Here is a 23,264-nt window from a genome sequence, read left to right as displayed (position 1 = left end):
CGGAAACAATTGAATGTAAATCAGTTTATATACAATCAGATTACATTATTATATGCGTTGCGACCCATTTGGGTCAATTTCTAGGTCCTAAATATTAGCGATTTAGCTCCTTTAAATAGTGACTTGGTTGTGGGGAATGCCGTTTGTATGGATTATATATTCCCGGGGTCGAGGTGTATGGTTTATACATTCAAGGGGTCGAGGGAACAAATTTGCAATAAGGACATTCTGTCACAAACATTACCTCTAACCCATTTGGCGTTTGTATTATAAAGAAAAAACAGACATGACTTTCAACTTTTTATTTATTTTTTAAACAAAAAAGGGTATATTTTGGTAAAATAGAACACTTTCAACTTTTTATTTATTTTTTAAACAAAAAAGGGTATATTTTGGTAAAATGGAACACTATCATAATTTCAAAAAGAAATTATCCCCCAAAAAATTGTGTTAGAAGAAAATAGATTGTTGAAGCGTCTGAGATTTAAACATTACAATTGCAGGTCTTGGCACCGGCGTTGATAATGAGACCTTTCTGTTGGCAGTTGGAACAGCAGAGTTTCAAGCCGTTCACACCTCCAACATAACCTGGGTCGCAGCCGTTACACTGACTTCCCTTCCAACAGTCCCCAGTCCAGTCGTCACCACTTGGTGCTGTAGGTTCAGCTACAATACATACATTTGCAAACGTTAAAGAACAACTTATTAAAATACAAATTGCTAACCAAATACGCAAAATACTAAAGCCACCAATTTGCAAACAAGATTTACAGAATAGCTGGTTCAAAGTTATACCTGGCCCATAATCGTTCACATAGTCGTTTACAACCAGTGTCACTTTCTAGACCATCCTATATCACTTGTTATCAGATAAGTCTAGACCACCCTGTTCAAATTTGACAAGATCATTACTTTCAAAGAGAAGATGGCACCTGCTAATGTAAAGGGAGAAGGAATAACTCCAGAACTATTTCATTTGTAGAGTAAAAGACTTTTAGAGGGTTTTCACAATCGCCGAAGGCAATATTTTACCTATTTTCAATCATCTGTGAGTTGATCCAATTAGTGATGACGCCAAATGGAAGAGTAAGGTCAATTAGAGCTCAATCTGATTAAAATACAGATCTATAATTCGTTTCGTTTTTTTATACTTTCGATACACTACATGAAGATCTGACCAGTTTTACTGAAAGGTCGCATTAGGGGGTCGCACGAGCGACTTTTGGCCCTATGATGTCAGACATTGATTAATCAATCAGCGTTGACGTTTCTAGTGATTTACCCACAGTCCGTGCATGGCACGACAGATGGTTTCATTGGCTAATACCTCACGCCATCCAGAGCGCATGCTACATAACAACTCTTCCAGATCCTAATGTATTCTTGTCTACGATATCACTCCTGGTGGAAGTGGACGTACAACTCTAGTAACTAAAAATGAAATGAAATGAAATGGGGTTTAACGTCCTACTGTTTTGCTCCGAACTGGGCTAATGAAGACGGGCATACGCCATACAGTGTGCTATGAGGGAAATTTTGCCTGGACAGCGGCACTACGGCCTACTCTTATATCGAATTCCAACTGTCAAGGGATCTTTTACGTGCACGCCAATGTGTACACGGGACCTCGGTTTTTCGTCTCATCCGAATGACTAGACAGCTGTCCTTGTCAGGCCCTCCGTCCTGCATCTCTAGTAACTAACTAACTAACTCCTCTTGTAGTATAGGCAAATAAAACGAAATTTTAAACTATAAAAAACGAAACGAAATAGGAACTGTGCTTTAATAAGATTGGTTAGAGCTGCGAATCTTTTCCGCACCTCATAAAAAAATACCTTTCCATCCTTAAATACGACAAATACAAAACCTTGGCTGCTGGTGTGGTACACGAGGCAGGGTATGCTTACATAACTCCTGATACCACTTGGTATTAACCTTACTATTGTAATTCTAGATAATTTGAATAAATATCCAAAATTATTAACATTTGACGGCAAAATGTTTTTCTCTTTGTTTTTTGGTTTTTGAGTAAACAAATAATAAATCAACAATTACGCGATAATAATGTCGTCGATTGGTAGTGTTATGGAAAGGGCGAGATTTCACAACGCCACTATAAACTTCCACTGACCACTGTATGGTTTGATTGAAATATGTCAAATATTGAAGTATTTATTGGTCATAGTTTTATCTTGACTTGACGTGGTGTGGGGCTTCGCGTCCGCTTCCACCTAGAGTGGTATCACAGACAAGTGTTTCCTGGGAAACTTGGCAGAGGAACCAGTCTTATGCAAGGGACTCGCCTCGCGTGTTTTTGAGAAAAGATATTTTATCGCTTTTTTAAGTTAAAGTTCGAGACGTGCATTTTGAGTAACAGCGGTCTAGGAAACTTGACAGAGGAACCAGTCTCATGCAAGGGATTCGACTCGCTTGGTTTTGAGAAGAGTAATCGATTGAAATTTTATCGCTTTTCTAAGTTAAAGGTTGAGACGTGCATTTTGAAAAACTGCGTTCTAGTTGGTGTTAATACCCAGACAGATTCCATCCAAAGGCTTTGACTGGGTTCAAGTACTTAACGCCGTAGATGAGATGGTATGCGTGCGTTGTCTTGTCCGCGTGTTGCCATCATGGCATCGATCTAGAGAGGACTTGATTAATATGGAGGTTTAGACTGGATGGCACTTGGGTACCCCCCCCCCCCCCCCGCTACTTCTTCACCTCTCATTCACCTGCCTAATCTCTACATCTTTATCTAGAGCAGTGATTCTCAACCAGTGTATCTACGGTTGTATGCCGTCTATGACTTGCCATGGTTTTATTTTGCAAAATTCAAATAACTTTCATATATATTTAGCCAGGCGTGCCGCTATTTTTCATGTGTTCTAAAATGTGCCGTTGATCTGTTGTTGTTGTTCTTCTTCTTAGTGTTTCGTCCGATTCCACCGAAGGTGATATCGCAGACGAGTCTTATTTTTCATTTATATTAGGTCGAAGCGCAGCACTCTAGACCACTAAGCCATCCCAACCTCCTGGTCACTGATCAAGAGGCTAATTCATTTTATAGTCTGATAATTAGGTCGATTACGTCTCGCGATACATGACACAGCTTCTATTGATTGAAAGAGATGTTAATATACTTACTACACTGACAGTCATAATTCTGCGTACCAGGAATCCTAACTATCCTGGTGACTCTACCAGTAATAGTGGGACAACAGATCTTCATTCCGTTAAGTGCAGAAGAGCTCAAGAGGGCTTTAATCCCTGTACATTGTTCACCGCGTTCACAATTCCCCGTAATACCTACAATAACAACCAAAATAAATCTAATACATTACACGATTTCTTTAATATCTTCTCACACACACCAATTACCATCACCCTTTTCCCAGGACTCGTGTTCCAATTTCTCCGAAACGTCATTATAAGTCTGCTTGGCTTGAACGAAAAACTTTTTGTGACAAATTGTGATTGGTTATCCAAACACTGAAACAGGTACAAAGTCATAAACATGACCTGTAAAATTGTGAGCCAAGGGAGGTAACTGTGGCTAGACACAAGTGGGGAAATATTACAATCGACCTTAACCCGCATGGTTTCTCACTTAATGTATGACAATTTCTCGCCTCCCCAATCATTCGACAGTTGACAACAATATAATACGTAGGATGCATGTTAATGTCACAAAATGTTGCGTTACGAATAATGTCAAATGTCCCGTGACTACACTGCGACTATCGGTCGGGTGTGCAAAATAATGCGAAATATAAAATCTTACCATCAATAAATAGTTTCTACTTACGTGTAAAATCGCACGTACAAAAAGCACCATGCGTAGCATTAATTGCACTTCCTGTTCTTAAATGCCTGCTGCAGGTAATACCGTCTTTTGGGGGACAACATACGTTTAGGTTTCTAGCAGGTCCGCCGGGGGGAACCACGTTGATGCTATTAGAATTACACGTACATCCAGATGTTTTACAGTTAGCTGAAAAAGAAGAGACATTCAAACTGTATTATGTGTGGACGCTCCAACCACTCCCCATCCTGTTGTTGTCTAGGACTCATGTACGATCGAAATGAAACTGCGCATGCTTGTTCTTTGGACAACTGCACATCATTTGACGAGCTTCGATTATTAATATGACGTGACAATTCCAAAATGACTGCGATGACGTCATATTCATTTCATGTGTCATAGTACGTTGGTACTTGTTGATTTAGAAAATGTATAGCGATAATCGCGCTAAACCTATACTTGAGATGTTTCATCCTTGAATATCACATTTGATGTCGCATCCCCGTGCCCTATAATAAGATACCGTATCGCTGTATTTGGGTATACCTAGATGTAAATTCGTACATGTTGGATTGATGTGTATACTTGCACAAAAACACGTCAAATCGTTGATAGAAGAACTGGGCCCTTATTCACGAAAACTTAAACTAAGATACAATCGAAATTTCGATTGTATCTTAGTTTAGGTTTTCGTGAATAAGGGCCCTGGAGATAAACATAACTAATCGAGCAATGTGTGGATGTTCGTATGAAATTTGAAATTTACCCCCCCCCCCCCCCCCAAACACACTTATCAGTGTTTACATCACCAAACCGCACCAAACTATTGTTATCCAATTTGTGTCCTAGCAATAGTTCCAATATAACTCAGCAGCATTGTGGAATAAACTACTATCAGATTGTAAAGATACATCAACCGTATTGCAATTTACGAGTTTATTTAAAATAAAACAACAAAAACCTGTTTAAAGAATATTATGATATACATAAAAGCTACCAGGACCGCATTAGACTTTTTGTAGTGCTGTGACATTAAGTATATGGAGTGAATTTTTAGGTCTTGACATGTGAATTTTTTAGTGTTGACATATGAATTTTTTCGTCTTGACATGTGTATTTTTTTTGTCTTGACATGTGAAAAATAATTTTGTTGAATTGTTTATAAAAACCGAATATAGTGGTAAAATATTTTCGTGAACAGTATAAATTGACTTGAGTATAACAAAATACACGAGCAGCAATGGAAAAAAAATAATCTTTATTGAATCTTTATACGTCGTTTTGAACAGAAAAAAAATGCTTTTAAGGTGATGAAAAAATTGTTATATACTCGATTTTTTCTCTTTCCATGCAGAAAAACGGCCTTGCAATTAATTCCGCTTTATATGTCGTTTTGAACAGAAAAAAAAAATGCTTTTAAGGTGATGAAAAAATTGTTATATACTCGATTTTTTCTCTTTCCATGCAGAAAAACGGTCTTGCAATTAATTCCGCTTTGGCTTGCCATATCAGCGCCTTATCATTTGTATTATATACCAGGAACCGACTATGGCGTCATCTTGGAATTGTGACGTCATCAATCTAATTAAAATATAGATCTATATTTCGTTTCGTTTTTTATACTTTCGATGGCCTACACTACATGTGTAGTAAAGACAAGTAAAATCGAAATTTTGAACTGTAAAAACGAAACGAAATTGGATCTGTGTTTTAATCAGATTGTGACGTCATATATCAATACAATTTTGTCAATCAAAGCGCAATTGTCTAATGGACAAGCATATTATATTTCATGTCGACTATACTGAAATTAACGCAGCACTGGGATTTTGTTAGTGCGTCGCCCCCAGAAGAAGAAATAAAGGGTTGAAAAATGTACGGCAGAACAGTTTCAAGTACTTACTTCCCTGACCACGAGTAACATCCACCACTAAACAGACAGTTACCAAGACAAAACAAATCAAGCTGACAGAGTTCATCTTATATACTATAACAAAAATATACAAAAACGTTTATTATTAAAATCTACAAACAGCAAGTAATACGCAGTTTTTCATTTTTATATATTCCTTCCCTTGCAAACTGTCATGTTTTGATAGTTGAATCTCGAATAGAGAGAGAGAGAGAGAGAGAGAGAGAGAGAGAGATGGTTTAACGTCCACTCGATACAAACTAGGTCATTTCGGGACTAACATATGGTTTAATTTTATTTCAATAATTCGCTTGTGTGTAGGGGTTTTTAGCAGTGGGAGGAAACCGGAGAACCCGGAGAAAACCCACGAGGTTGGACAGACGACCCTACTCCTTGTCACGTACAACCGGGGATTCGAATCCACGCCAGTCGACTCAATGACAGACTTTATGATACAGCGCGCGCACGCTAACCATTCAGTCATCCAACCCCCCGAATCTCGAATAGAAATGAAATGAAATGGGGTTTAACGTTCTACTGTTCGGTCCAACAATTGTTGAATTCCGTTTAGTATTTACAAATATATGATGAATTGGAAATTCTAGCAATCTATATATTATTCTGCTCCCGATGTAACAATCCCAAATTAATGGACCTGTTTTTAATCGGACGGAATCCAAACCGTGAGATTATCTACAATAATTTTACATTTTTATAGAAATTCATTTCACTGCAGAAAAGGGTTTCCGTGAAAATAAACCGATTCCAAAATTGAGTTTCCTGTAATTTGAATAACTAATATGAAAGAATAAAAGAATTTTTATATAGAGTTTAAAGACCCACCATGCCACAATAAAGGTTAAATATGGAGTTTAAAGCCTCCTCATGCCAGATTATGGCCTTTAAAACCCTGTTATGTCAGAGAAAACATTAAATGTGAAATTTAAAGCACTGCCATGTTGTTAAAGTTGTTAACTATGGAAAAAATCTCACATTCTCTTATTTTTTGAGTTTTGGAGAAACACGCGCGCACAATTCACTCTGTAAAAATTAATTTAAAGCCCGAGGTATTACTATAAAAATAAATTCTTTCAGCTAGAGTAATTTTTAGAAAGTAATCAAAATACTATATGTATTCTCAAACCAAACACTGGGTCAGAAATAAATTGACGTGCAATTTCCAAAAAGCGAACAGTAAAATATATGGAATAAACAACACTTACTGAAGTCAGTAGTATCTGTAATAGTTTCCTGTTGTGTATATATCACAGCTCGCGCTAGTAACGTGCTTATATACCAAGCTACACATCCTGTTCACCGTATACGTAATTCGTCTTCTCTGAAAAATAGACGAATTGCGAAATTTCCCTTGTTTATTTGTTTGTTGCATAGTTCAAGGTCAGTCCGTCGAGCCCATCGTAATGTTTAAAGTAGCTAAGTCTCTAACTCAATATCATCCAAAACCTTCGACAATGAAAACACGAATTATTTGTCAATTTTAATCAACATTGGTGTTGTGATCTTACCGAAAAAAGGTGGGCTTCTGATATCCAATATTTAAGACAAAATAAACATTTGACGATTGGTACACGAATCGTGTACCATAATGCGTTTCAGCGCAATTTGTAACAAGCGACACGAAGAACGAGGTTAGACATATTCCACAAGTCATGTCAAACGGTGACCCCATATTCTTATCTTGAGAACATGCGCAATAAATACCATCGGTGTAGACTGGAATAACCAGACGCTAGAGATTGCCATTGGATTGAGACTTCTGGCATTTTTCCCAAATATTAGCGATTTAGCTCCTTTAAACAACCACAAATTGCAACATAAAACTGTCACAGCGCATGAACCAGGATCCGTGGAACCGACGAATCTGACATATTAAGTATTGTTAATATTTGATGGCTACAGAGATAACAGAACGCAAATTAAAAACGCATAATTCTCAATAGTTAAATATTTGATATTCGTTGGTTCGCCAGAAGGCGACGATATAAAGTATATGGCGTTTAGAGCCTTATTATTTGTATTATACACCAGGAACCGACCATAGCGTCATCTTGGGATTGTGACGTCATAAAACAATGTTTAAACCTCGACACATTCCAACATGAATGATTCCAACTGCATTCATTTATTCCTAAAATGAATAGCATTAGGCGAAAAGGGTCAAATGTGAGAGAGCGAAAGAAAGAGAGAGAAATGGGGTTTAACGTCCACTTGACACAAACTAGGCCATTTCGGGACTAACATATGGTTTGATTTTTTATTTCAATAATTCGCTTGCGCGTAGGGGTCTTTAGCAGTGGAAGGAAATCGGATGACCAGGAGAAAACCCACGAGGTTGGATAGGCGGGGGGTCAAATGTACAATTACCGATAAAATATAAATCTGGATATCTAGGTCATTGCGCTAGATTATCCAGTATTATATGTTATAATGTATGAACTCTAGTTCTGGGCATATCACTGAGTATATCATCTACTGTTTTCAGACAGAGGGTCTAATATAAGGGTAAATAGCCCCGAAACAAGATGGCGATGTCCATGTAATTATTTTAAAAATTGTCATTGAAGACAAATCTATATATATTATTTTTATTAATCCGTTTAATCGACGTCAAGTTTCATGTTTGTGTATAATAATACATGGATAATGTGATTTATGTGATAATGTGATACGGGACGCAACATTAACATTTTTTTGTTTTTACCCCCACTAAAAAGTTCCAGTGCCCATGCGTAAATCACAGACTCTAAACTCATTTCCCCATAACAAAATTCTCGAGACAAATTTTAACACAAAATATTTTTTTGTGTAAACCATATTTTATTTAAGAAGGATAAAAATGATCAGATGAAAACAGGTATAGCGTATATCACCCCTCTCCACATACAAGCAATATAAATTATATTATACACAGGTCTGCTATGTACATAATATGAAATAATGGGAAACAGATGAACTGAGAGAGAGAGAGAGAGAGAGAGAGAGAGGTTATTTCGGCACTAACATAATAATATGGTTCAATTTTATTTCAATAAATCACTTGCGCGTAGGGGTCTTTAGCAGTAGGAGGAAACCGGAGGACCCGGAGAAAACCCACGAGATTGGATGGCGACCCTACTCCTTTTCACGTACAACCAGGGAGTCGAAACCACGCCAGTTGACTCAATGACAGACCTTATGGTACAACGCGCACGTGGTAACCATTCGGTCACCCAACCCCCCGAACTGAGATAGAGAAAATCAATTGGATCAGAGAACAGGCATAGTTTATATCACCCCTCTCCTGTCGCCATACAAGGAATATGAGACATAGTATAAACAGATCTGCTATGTACACAATCGGTGTGTCCGATTGTCAAGCAAAGAATATGTCAAGCAATCAATTGATACAGAATTAAGCCATGCCACAGTTCTTTCAGCCCAAACAACGCAGATGGTCACTCGGCAAACCTCGGCAGATTCCGGTACCCTACATCTAGCCTCGGCTGTATGACAGTAAGTGATATCATAGAACTAAATTTAGTTCTATGGTGATATGTACCTACGCCTATACATTTGCGGTGCGGCACCGGTTTACTTATACGGGAAACTTGCCCGCGTTTAGAAAGGAGTTCTCAAAATTGCGTCGTTCGAAGAGTGTGTAGAATTTTCAGTGCAAATTTGTCCTTGTCTAAAGAAAATCGGATAAACTTGAAAGAAAAACAGCTTCAAACTTTGAAAATTTTGTAAGATAAAACATTCTTCAAATATGTCGTCATCAATGACGTCATTGGTCGTCATGGACAACGCCATTGTAATCCGGAAACTTGAAAGTAGTTCTAATGGCGGACTTTGTCATACAGCCGAGATTAGATGTAGGCATAGAACTAGAATACATGATCTCAAGGGTTTGCCGAACCTCAATCGAGTTTAACCCCAACAAGGAATATTATACATCAAAACTGTTCATCAGTACATGCATCTGCCTGTGCATTTTCTAGTATAAGTTTATCATCATTTGGAACAAATGGTTAAATTACTATTCAAGATAACTAATTTAAAAAACAGAAACAACAATATGTGGTTGGAATGATCCAAGGCTCTGTTCAAAGATATTTTATTCACATGACAGTGATGCTTGTTAAATAAAACTTGTGAATTTAACAGATAATGACCATTGATAAACACTAAAGGCAAATAGAAATGCACAAAAAAATCCATAAGCTTATGATATTAATGATTAAACTTACATCCCACTTCTACTCGTTGCCACTGGCAACCTTTGATAAAACTGTCCTGTTTAATTTGCAATACATGCTTAAAAGTATCAGAAATGTACAGAAAGAGTACTGATCATTTCTGATACACGGATACTTTTATACCGTTTTAGATATCTATCAAGCAATAAGTAGCGGACGTTTAGTCCGACCCAGATCGCAATTGATAACGAGGCTCTAACCAATGTACATGAAACAACTATCAAAATCATAGTAACAAAACAAAATGGGGGGAACTACATGGCAGTTCAAAAACATATACAATGACATTAAATTAACATAACAACATATTACAAAAATCAATTATTATACATACCAATTGGCATCTATTTCATAATTTGGTTTGATTTATATTAATATGCAAAATATATAAATTAGAATATTCAATAATTATTTTAATTAATTGTGATGATAGAAGGCGCAGTTCTCTTGCTGGACACTTCACAGGCTTTGAAAATAAGCAGGATGAAAAAAAGACGCCTATAAAGTCATAAACTTTATTACAAATAAATTTCAACGGAAGAACCATCCGCCGATGCATACTTTCACCAGGAATGACCCACGTTTCGCATTTCCTTTACACTACATTTAATAATATCGCAGTCCTCTACGCCATATAGACATTGTTTTGACGATGTGTTCTAAACAAACACGTGATTGTTTTACGCTCAGAGTATCATAGCAAGACGCACGTGTGAATACTACTCAGGTCGTCTCTCCACTGCGAAATCATTCTACCATGAAATGTAACCTGAGGCTCAGAAAGGGATAAATAATGAAAGAACAGAAAGTATTTGTCACTTTTCGGTTGAAACGACTCGATAATAAATACTATTTTTCACATTTTGCTTCACAATACTCGATAGAAATGTGATGTAAGTAACTTATTAGCACCTTTCCTCGGCGTATCGGTGAATATCAGGACAGTTTTGGTCGGGAGCCGCCTCGGCTGGGCCCCTCGACCAAAACTGTTCTGATATTCACCGATACACCTCGGAAAGTGTGCTAATAACTACTACATACATTATGCAAGAGCTAAATCTGCCTATTGCAGGTTTTCTTTAGGCCTGAAATGTTTTCTAAATTATTAATTAGACATTAATTAACTTATCCAGGCCCTAATCAACTCTCGATGGCATCGGATTTCTCCAATATTAAATAGATTAGAACAGTTCAGCCATATTTTGATTTAAGCTAAAAATGGAGGAGTGAGACTTTACTTCGAACAACCAGTACGATGGTTGAAATTATTGCACACGTCTTGTCAAACCTTCAAAGGCCTTCAAAGGCTAATATCTTCGCTCGCAATAGAGTAATTTGAATGAAATTTTCAAATTATTCATTTTACATTATTTATCTTCGAACTATTATAGCAAGAATGGCTAGCTCTTTATCAAAATCTTACATAATGTATATTTAAGAATAATTTAATACATTTATAAAGCTCACACATTACAAGTAGTGCACCTGTATAAAATTTGTTATCATTGTTAATATTTTATACTGAGATGCAATAAAAATAATACATCACTTTTATAAATGGATGAATGTAAATCTTATTTGAAATGAATCCAGGTTTAACGCCCTACTTAGTACTTTTCAGCTCAATTTTGTTTTAAAGATTTGCTTTAATCTTGCAATTAAGGATGTAACAACATCATATTACGATGATAACATGTGAGAATGTTTTGAAGATTGCGTAAACGCACCCCGAACAATTCTCAATCAAAAAAATTAAACCCAACAGAATCAGTATGTTGATTTTTCTGGTACACGTCGGGTATATAATGCAGCTTTTAAAAAGCTAGGTTTTGTGCAACTATGGAAGGTGCAAAGTTATGCCACGTCATCTCAGAGGTGCTATTTCATTGCGTCTCGGTATATTTTGTTTACAATTATCAACCTGGCCCCAAGTTCACAAAGCATTCCCAGACTTAAGAATTTGCTCAAATTTCAATCACTGTTTTTGAGAAATAGCTTTGATCCAGAAACACAAAACTTTGCACATAGTTTCTTATTGATATATTTACATTAAAACAACAATAGTTAGTAAAGTGCTATATTTGAGTTAAAATAAGACAAACAATTTTGAGTAAAACCTTAACTTAAGACTGAGAATGCTTTGTGAACTTGGGGCCTTGTTTTCTTTTCATTACTTATTAACTACAATACAGTAATAACAAGAAATAAAAAATCTGTAGAACACTGCTGATTAAGTTCTAGATTTAATCCTAGATTCAATCACATTTATATTTTTATACTTCCAATATTGATATTAATTCCAATAGATCCAGGAAATGTTTAGTTTAATTATACACTTTCTATTTTGTTGTATGAAATTATCTGTATAATCTGTGTTTTTGTTACTTTCATTGTGTGAAATGCTTGCAGCAAAGTGCTGTAAATAAAATACCTGGCATCACTGATCACAGTTTAACTCTATAACTTCTCATTTGACCTCAAATCTATGTGGAGTCGAGTCAGTTGGAAGAAATAAATCAAAATGGAGTGAAATCTACATTTTAATCAAATTCGTACCACATGATTATATTCTATCACTTTTTGCTCGTTTATATGGCAACTATATATTATTGCTAAGCTATTTTTGAATTGTAAATTACATTTACAAATATGTAAATATTGATTCTTTTAATTATATATTGTCAATCAAAATCTGAATATGCAATGTGCTATGTAGCCATATATGTGAAATAAACTATTATTATTGCTATTTACTTTCTCTGTAAATCTCTGTTAATCTGTCGACAACTTAAACAAATTTCTTTTTGAGTGTCCTCAAAAAAACTATTACATACAGAAGCAAGTACACAGCTTTCGTAATTTATATGTTGACTTATTTGTGTTCATGAAAAGATCAACCTGTCTGATATATCTTACAGTTGTAGGCTGACATTGAGAATAAGACTGTAAATGTTTTGATGTTATGCCCCCACATATCTTCATATTCTCAACAGTTCTTATAAGTAAATCTATAAATGTAACTTTAATTTGAACAGGAAACAAAAATTATTATATTGTACTTCACAATTCAAGTCCTTGTCAATGGTTAAATGGTATGTTACACTTTTATCTTCAGTTTTAAACAGATAGATATAATCACTTGAAGACTGACATAGCCACAAAGCAGACATTTGACATAAAAATGATTTCTGCAACATCTGAAAGGTTACTTCGTTCATATGTAAACATTGAGTTTCCTCGGTTTTCCTTGGACTCTGAATAAAATAGACAAATTCATAAAATTCAATTAAAACAAGAAGAATTGGATTCTCATACATGTATTCATAATTTTCTCGGTTTCTGAATAAAATCGAAAAAATTACAAAAGTAAATATAAAGAAGAATCGGATATTCATACAAGTATTTATAAATAAAATTATGGGAGATTACAGAAAGAGCTAGCAGTTCTCATTATAATAGTTAAAAAATAAATAATGTAAAGGGAATTTGCTGAAAATTTCAGTCAAATTCATCCACCCTGAACCAAGTATTTAATGATTAAATTTTGGGCCTAGCCTCGATCATCATAACTATAGTCGGTACGGTAAAAAAAACCCCATGGTCTCGATTATCCATTTTTTGATTTAATCAGAAGTAGCAGACTGGGCTCTAATTCAGTATATATCACAGGCTAGCGATGCCATCGAGCGTTGATTATGGTCTGGATAAGTTAATTAATGTCTAATTAATAATTTAGATAACATTCCAGGCCTAAAGAAAGACCTGCAAATTGACAGATTTAGCTCTTGCATAATGTCTGTTTAATATTGATGAATTAAATGTTCATATACTGATCTTTTCTAAGGAAACATCGAATGTTCATATTCATAATTAAGTTAACAGAAATTTAAGTTACCGGTGACTTCCTTGGATTCAATTTCTTTGTTGTTACGCTTTTCTGTAGAAGAATTAAGGTTGATAGTCTCCCTAACCCTTCTTTTAATCTTCGATGTGTGGACCCAGAATTTTTGTAAACATCTGAAATATTCATAAAATCAAAATAAAAAAGGTTCCTACATACAAAACAAAAGGTTCAGATATAATTAATTTTATTTCCATGCTTGTTGATTATTCATACCGGGAACAAGATTATTTCGAATTTAAAAGTAAAAGGATTTGACAGGTCAAGGTCAGTCATAAATAAATATACAATTTTAATTTTTATGGAGCTGCTCAGTTAAAACTTTGACCTTTAAAAAAAATAATAATTAGTAATTCATAAAATTAAAGTAAAAGAAGATTGTTGAGAGAGAATCGTCATGCTGTCACACACTCATCGGGTGTAGTATTCGTCAATTTCATAACAAATTGCAAGTAGACTAGGCCTAGCTACGGCACTAATGTAAACAAACCTATATGCATACAACTTTGATGAGAGAAAGGGTAAAATCTAACGGGCAAACATGAAAATACAGACATTCAGCTAGTATGGGTTTAACTTAACTTCACTGTAGGTTGTCAGGGTGGACTGCCAACTAGAATCTACGTATTTTACGTTACAAATATGTTTCAGCTGTCATGATTGGTTGAGATATTTTTTTTATGCAGTCAGCACATGTGTTGTACTCTGAGATTCTCCTTTTCAATTGATTGACACTTTTGGGGGAATTGAAAGAATTTAATTCCGGAACGTTCAATCGAGTATACCCAATATGAAATTATGGGAAACAGATAAAATCGGATAATGAAAATCAATTGTATACAATATTGATAACAAGTGAAAAAAGAAGCAGTGATATTTTTAAAATAATTAAAAATTGATCATAAAAAAGAGAATGCCTTAATATTGACACGACATCAAAGTATTCATATATTAAAAATTATTACTCAGTAGAAATTCATAATACAAACCGGGGGGTTGGATGGCCGAATGGTTAGCACGTGCGTGCTGTGTCTTAAGGTCTGTCATTGAGTCAACTGGCGTGGCTTCGATTCCCCGGTTGTACGTGACAAGGAGTAGGGTCGCCTATCTGTTCAACCTCGCGCAAGCCAATTATAGAAATAAAATTGAACCATGTGTTAGTCTCGAAATGACCTAGTTTGTGTCGAGTGGACATTAAACCCCATCTCTCTCCCACCAACCTAATTTTTTGTTACAATTATTCGTAAAGACAGGTATTACCTAAGATTGTTGCAATCTAAACATATGTCTTTCAAAATTCTGGATTGATGTTGCAATCTATTGTAAATATTTTTAATCAATGTGTAATTTATGCATTCATGCATGTAAAATACCAAATAAAGGATGGAAAAATATTGTAAAAATATGTCTAACAGGACAATAGATTTCTAGGTATTCATTGTGAAATACGAAATCCGGGTTGAATTGAGGACAAATGTCATGGATCGATATGTACTGATGGCGGTTTTTTTCTGTGTTGACCTCATAAAATGTTTACAGTTTCACTAGAACCTTCTTTCTCATGAATAGGACTAAATACTTTACCCCATATATAAACAAAACGGAGGCCATCTTGTTGCGTGCTTTGCCCCTTCTACCTACGTACGTACGGTATGCCTTTATGTTCATATGTTCAATTAATACTCTGAAAAACACCTTTAAAGCCTCTTTCTAGGGAATCTTATTGCGCTAAAGTTTTTGTGTCATTTTAGGGCAATAAGATTCACTGGTAAACTGCAATTATGTGATAGATGACTCTAATAGGTAAATCGGTCCAAAAATCTTTCAATTCCGTTCACTATTTACAAAGATAGGTGGAATATAAAATTTCAAAAATCTATGCTGCTCGCTATATATAATAAGCCCACCGCCATTTAAGTATACTAATTCTTTATCCATGTATTAAAGCCTTGCGGTCATGGTACAAATTTGACATATTAAAGTGACATTAAGTACACTTTCAATTTTTACCATCTTGGTGTTACGTCATAAACTAATAATTTCTAAATGTATGATAAACATATAAATACAATAAATAAAACGGTATACAAAGTAGCGAAAGAAAAGTTTGGTATAGAAAATGAATAGAGTTTAGAATGTTATAATGAAATGAAATGGGGTTTAATGTCCCACTGTTCTGCTCATATATACTGGGCTAATGAAGACTGGCATACGCCATACAGTGTGCTATGAGGGAAATTTTGCCCGGGCAGCGGCACTATCGCCTACTCTTATATCGAATTCCAACTGAAAGGGGATCTTTTACGTGCATTCCAATGTATACACGGGACCTCGGTTTTTCGTCTCATCAGAAGAACTAGACAGCTGTCCTTGTCAGGCCCTCCGTCCTGCATCGGTCAATGCAGGGATCGAACACCCGACCTCCAGGCTAGCGACCTAACGTCTTATCCACTTAGCCACGTGATCCCAATGATATCTACAATCTATTGTGTATGAATAACTATATAGAGGATATTTGTCGTTTTGTCGTGAATAACATATTTTATTTCATCTCTAAGCAAGAAAACGTTTATATTTTCACTCATGCGTGAAAATATAAACGTTTTCTTGCTTAGAGATGAAATAAAATATGTTATTCACGACAAAACGACAAATGTTCTATTTATTTTATGATTTTACAATCATTTTAGGTAAAACAACTAGCCAGTGGAATAACACTTTTATTCCACTACTGATCATAAAATAAACTGTGATATATGACTAACAGGATATACGCTTTATGCAGAGGTTAATATTTATTTGCGCATCTCAATTGACACTTTGTATCATACGTGTTAACTGCGTAGATAATATTTTAATCTAAGACTATCGTTATGTCGAGCATCTTAAAGGGACAATAACACTCTTGCTGGCTTGACAGCTCCAGAAAATAAAAAAATAGCCTTATTCTAAGTACTAGATCTGTTAGTGTCCTACCTGTTGTGTAAATTATCCATTAAATCCTATTTTACTTGTCCAAAGGGTTCAAAAATATTTTTAAATCCAAGTCACATTTGAAAAGCTTTACGTCAGGCTTTTCAAATCATTTAGTTGAATTTTTCTAATTTTTTAAATTAGGTGTGTTAAGATGAAATTTGTATCATCAATTAATTGGAATATTGTCAAATAGTACAATTTGTTGACCAGAATAAAGATTGGGACATATTATTCAGTTACAACAAGAGTGGTATTGAGCCTTTGAAAGAAAGTGATATTCATCTCTGCACCCCTGTAGTTCACATAATATAATAAACGACATATTTTACATTCGTCTGGCAATTTACACCATAAATATAGCGTGTTTATAAATAAGTATGATCCTCAGCGAAATTTACTAAGCGCTCGCTTAAATGTTTTGTCATATTATGTGAAATAATGGGTCGCGATGAGGAAATTTTACAAATTGAGTTATTATTATTTTCATATTCTTCATCTCAATAGATTCAAAATGATTTATGGTTGGTTTGAATCAGGCAAAAATTGACTGAGCTGTTCCATGCAGGAAAGTGTGTGTGTGTGTGTGTGTGTGTGAGAGAGAGAGAGAGAGGGTTAATGTCATTTCGGGACTAACATATGGTTCAATTTTATTTCATTAATTCGCTTGCGCGTAGGTTCTTTAGTAGTGGAAGGAAACCGGAGGACCCGGAGAAAACCCACGAGGTTGGACCATGTACCTTATAATACATTATTATAAGGTCCATGTTTGGACCAATTTAATTAAAATACAGATCTATTTCGTTTAGTTTTATTATACTTTCGATGGCCTACACTACATGTAAAGTCAAGTAAAACGAAATTTTGAACTATAAAAACTATAAAAAAAATCAGATTGGGGTTGGACAGACGATCGTAGTCCTTGTCACATACAAGCGGGGAATCGAAATCACGCCAGTTGCGCATAAGGATCTTTAGTAGTGGGAGGAAACCGTCGTATTACAAGGTCTGTCAACTGGCGTGGTTTCGATTCTTCGGCTGTATGTAACAAGGAGTAGGGTCGCCTGTCCAACCTCCTGGGTTTTCTCCGGGTCCTCCGGTTTCCCCCCATTGCTAAAGTGCAAGCGAATTATTGAAATAAAATTGAACCATATGATCTAGTTTGTATGGAGTGGACGTTAAACCCCATTTCTCACTCCGATGCACTCACTACTTGCCACCTGAGTATTCACAGCGCACATCCAAACTACACCTGCAAATGTAACGTTCTAACTCACAACTAGCAGACGACATAGTTTTAACATCAACAACAATAGGCTATGTCCCAGTGCATTTGTATGCGGTCAGGGTCACTGTTGCTTTGGGGACGCGCGGTTAATATTTCTTAAATAAAATTATAATCCCACAAAAAGTGATAGTCGAGAGAAAGGGTGGCAGTAAGTATATGTGCCGAGTAAATAATGTAACATCCCAACAAACCATGATAGCCGAAACGTAGTCATTGTCTTTAAAGCTGAACTCCGATTACAAAACTACAGAAGTAATCAAATATAAAATAAACACCCTAAATAATTAATCGCCATACTTGTTTTCAAGTTGTAGAACAATCATGGACGATTGTACGGCGTACAAAAACAGAGGCAGGCCACGCCTACATCCAGTTCACGCCTTATCAACCACACTGTCCACACCCGGCTAGCAATATTTCAACTACCAATTACCTTCCAACTGATTGACGTTTTTTTCACTAACAGTTTAATGAAGGTATTATTGCTACACAATTATCATATCTGATCAGGTACATATTACTTTACTAATTAGACGAAATAAATAAACCACTGTGTACTTTTGCTCTAAAAATAAGAAACAACTGCCTTACCCCAAACAATAACAAATTTCAGTTCTCCGTTTTCATAGGATATGTACCCAGAAGACCGACTTTGAGTCAGCATGTACATTGGTATTTAGCAAACTAAGAAAAAGGGGAAACTCCAAACGATATCTCCGACGTATAAAAAACAACACTCTAGCTGAACTTGCCGCCAAAGAAACAAATAATATGCAATCAAGTTAAAACCAAAATTTGTGGCCACCCAAGATGTCAAAGATGCAAAATCATAAACATATCCGACCATTTCCATAACAATACATCTTGCACACAATTCCCAATATTAAATCAACTTTTATGCAATAGTTTAAACATAATTTATCTAATTTCATGTTGACAATGTGGCAAGCATTACGTAGGGGAGACCCAAAATGCACTTCAGGAAAGAAATAACAGTCACCGATCAGACATAGTCACTCAAAAAGACAAACCGGTCTCAATTCACTTCAACCAACCAAATCATGACATTTTTGATCTCATTGTCGCGCCAATAGAAAAGGCTAAGAGCGATTTTGAAACTACAGAAGAAATTAAAACGTTTAGGCTAACAAGAGAAAAATTTTGTTTTAAATATTCATACGACTAGCGCAATAGCCCCTTTTGTAGTCCCATTTAGCGCAACAGCAGCAAGTACATCAAAAATTATCAGAAAACACTATCCTGATCTCCAAGAAAATCACCTGAAAATCTTCACACAGAAACTTATAATTGCATATTCTAAAAATAAAAATCTGAACGACATCTTAGTGCACAGTAAATTAGACTAAATAACACCAGTACTCACCCTAACCCAAAACAAACAACATATCAAACCCTATCCTAACCCTTAGCAAATAAAATCAACTAGTTATGAAAATCCCTAGCTGGCCTTAACAAATAGATTTACCCTATACAGTGTTTCATCCTTTGCTCGTTACAGTAGTTCCTGTTTAAGGCTATGGCGCCTCGCCACGTCAAAGTGCAAGGTCAAATTTCATATGTAAAAAAACAAGGAATTTAATAGGTCGCCGAAAGAATCCATGGACGAAATAACCAGGGGATGGGGAGGAGGAACAGTATCATCAATATTCAATTCTTTGATAAACCTGATTTACAGTGACCTTAAAATGTTGTGTGAACTTCCGATGAGAACCAGTCACATGCTATGAGTTCATATAAAGATGTTAGAGTAATACTTGATTGCACCGAGTTCATTTTTTCGAAACCCAAGTAAATTAGAGGAAAAGAAACATTTTTTTTTTCAAATTACAAACATCATATCATTTTCAAATTTCTTCTTTGCATCAGCCCCAGTTAGAAATGCCATGTTTGTCATGCCATGGGCGGTCGTACTTCAGACAGACATATAACATCTGATTCAGCAGATCTGTTGCAGAGACAGATGTTTTGTAATGAAAGGTATTTTAAGTGATGCTGGAGTGAACTTTTATATGCCATCATTTAAGGGAGAGAGAGACCTCAGTTGTCTGCTAAAGAAGGTCCATTGTCCAACATGATCTTAAGTGTGAGTATCCATACTGAAAGTGCAATTCGACGTATCACATTTTGCATGTGTCACTACAATTGTCAATGAAACGGTTATACAAATACAAATACAGTTTATTCAATACCTTTGGCCTTCAACGTATAGTACAAGTAAAGCATGTGTAACAATCAAAATACAGAACCTATGTAAAGTGATCAATATTACAAACAAAACAAAATCCAATATTATAAATAATATGAAAATACATATTTATCGCATGTGCCGTTTATACAATTCTATATACACAGATCACAATATAGTACAGTATACTCAATACATTAATATTTCGGTTCTCACGTCTAATGCTAATTTGATATAAATAGCTAGATTTTTATATACAAATTCTGATTTACATTGAAATAGTTTACGTAACTTATATTCAGAAGGGTTATTGTGACAGTATAATGGTAAGAAGTTCAAACGAAGATCTCTTAAGACTGGACATACGAGAATGAAATGAAATTCATCTTCCATTTTACGCATATTACATATGTTACATAACCTCTGGTCACGTGGTGTATTGGATCGGCGCCCCATTTCTATGCTAAGAGTATGGGTTGAACATCTTAGATTAGCCAATGCAAATTTTAGAACATGAGATAGGTTACTGTTTAAATATGGTTCACAAAATAATTCTGTTTTTATGTCAGAGTAAAATTCGCATCTACTTGATTGATTAGTGAATGTATGCCAGTCTTGGAAATTGATGTCTTGAAGTCGCAGCTTAAAAACAGACATAAAATGTTTTGTATCCCCTACGCCCTGCGCATTCCACACATAACCAAATCCAAGTCTATATAATTAATTTAACATCAGAGCACCAATTTGTCCTACCTACAAGATCCAAGTTGTATAACATTTCGTAGCACTGCTTAGGGAGCCTGTGATTTTCCATTTGCTTTAATGTTAAGAAATACTTTATAGGTCTACACATATAGTTTACACTTAGTTCGTATCTGCCACACTCAGCTCGTGTTATAGCATTCGTAGTTTTTTGCCCGGTACAAGTCAGCCATTTGCAAAATGAATTTTGTACACTTTCAATTTCGGGTTGAAATGACTATCCTCATATTTCAGAACCGTAATATAGGATGGGAGCAACCATTGCGTCAAACAGTTTAAAGGCTAAGGTACAATTTCTATTACCTAATTTTAACTAACATACAATGCTTAATTGTGTTCAACGATTTGGAGGCGTGTAGGGCTAGTCTTTTACAACAAGAAGACCATTTTAAACGACTGGTAAACATGATACCTAGGTATTTGTAATGATTAACAGTTTTCATCTGAATTCCCCTATAATACCACTTTTCTATATGTGATAACCCACCGCCATTTTTGAAAACAACAACATTAGATTTATCAACATTCATAGACATGTTCCATTTCAAACAATACTTATCTAACATATTTAGTCTCTTTTGTAAGTCCCCAACCGTTTCAGCAAACAAAGTCAGATCATCGGCAAATAAGAGTGCAAAAACATCATTGATAGAGTTGTTAATAAATATCCCATGGCCACTATCAGTTTTCAACATTTCTATCAATTCGTTAATATACATTCCAAACAACCAAGGGCTTAAAATGCACCCCTGTCTTACGCCGGAGTTCACGTAAAGGGAGTAGATAAATTGCCATTTATCCTGATTTTAGCAGTAATAATGTGGTATATACTTTGGAGTGTGTCTATCATTGGACCATGAATGTCGTTTTTTATCAATAAGTAAAACAATTTACATCTATTTATACAATCAAAAGCTTTACGAAAGTCGATAAAAGCACAGTAAAATATACCACCTTTTGATTTCGATAGATACTTTTGAATTAGGGCATTTAGAATAAACATATTATCTATTGTGGAGTATCCCTCACGGAAACCTGCTTGTTCTTCGACTATCAACGCCTGCTCGTCTGACCACAATGTTAGTCGAGTTTTCAAAATCGATACGAATATTTTACTAATAGAGTTAAGAAGTGATATACCTCTATAGTTACCCGGATTGTTTCGATCACCTTTTTTGTGTAGAGGGAGGATTATGCTCGAAGTCCAACTCTCTGGAAATGTTCCACTAAAAAATACTGTATTAAAGAGTTTAAGCAACACTGGCAACAACTTGTCAATCCCAACCTTATAAAATTCTAATGGGATCATATCCTCGCCGCTCGCTTTACCGTTTTTCATTTTCTTGATAGCGTCTTTAATTTCTGTAACAGTTATTGGAACATTTAACTGGGATGTATCATACTCACACTTTTGACACTCCAAATTATGATCGCGAACATAAGTCGTCGGAAAGACACTAAAATCTAAATCATCAAACTCCACGGCTGGATTCAGTAGATCCTTGAAATAGGACAACCAAGTGTTTTCTTCTAAATCTGGAATATGTGGTCTCTTCCAGGACAGACAGCCTTTAATCTTCTGCCAGAAACCATTTGAGTTGTTATTTTTACATAAGTTCATCAGATCTTCTTTCAATTGTTCCTGATATTGATTCTTACTATATGCACACGCATGTTGGTACAGGCGTTTACTTTCAAGATAATCATTCAGTGTATCGGAAGTGTTTTCTCTACGAAATTCTTTCAATAGCTGATCCTTGTGCCGTTTCAATGTTCTCAGCTCGTCGTTGTACCATGGCTTATCCATAGTCCTCTGTTCACCACCTGCGCGAACACACATTCCCGATGATGTTCCAATCTTCCCCATAAGCATAACAAGTTATTTGTTTACATTTCTTCAAAATCTACCAATTATATTTAGTACCGGTACTATTATTATTATTATTATAATTCCCCTGACCCTGTCTTCTACAGAAATATTCATGTTCCATTGCTGCAGAAGATGATTTCTATTCCTCATCTTGAATTACCATTTTGTTAATCATAAAATAGTTACAAACTTACATACTTTGAATAACATCTTCGATAAATATGGGTCCGGATATAGCGGTATGGAGAATGCAGATAGCGTGTTGCCGATTTAAAATGACATCGAGAAAGTTTAAGA

At 35.5% G+C, this 23,264-nt stretch overlaps 1 long non-coding RNA gene across 1 annotated transcript; it reads right to left on the bottom strand.

The window, feature by feature from the left end:
- Positions 1–287: 287 nt before the first annotated feature.
- LOC126825688 (uncharacterized) lies at positions 288–18,066 on the bottom strand. The gene is made up of 8 exons (XR_007682111.1): positions 18,052–18,066; positions 13,863–13,984; positions 9,959–13,221; positions 6,935–7,050; positions 5,703–5,786; positions 3,803–3,988; positions 3,142–3,303; positions 288–666 (listed from the first exon to the last, which is right to left on the bottom strand). It is a non-coding gene; the product is annotated as an uncharacterized LOC126825688 (long non-coding RNA).
- Positions 18,067–23,264: the final 5,198 nt, after the last annotated feature.

This window comes from Patella vulgata, chromosome 6 (assembly GCF_932274485.2).
Source record: "Patella vulgata chromosome 6, xgPatVulg1.2, whole genome shotgun sequence".
NCBI lineage: Eukaryota > Metazoa > Mollusca > Gastropoda > Patellidae > Patella > Patella vulgata.
This window is presented reverse-complemented; position numbering and strand designations above follow the sequence as displayed.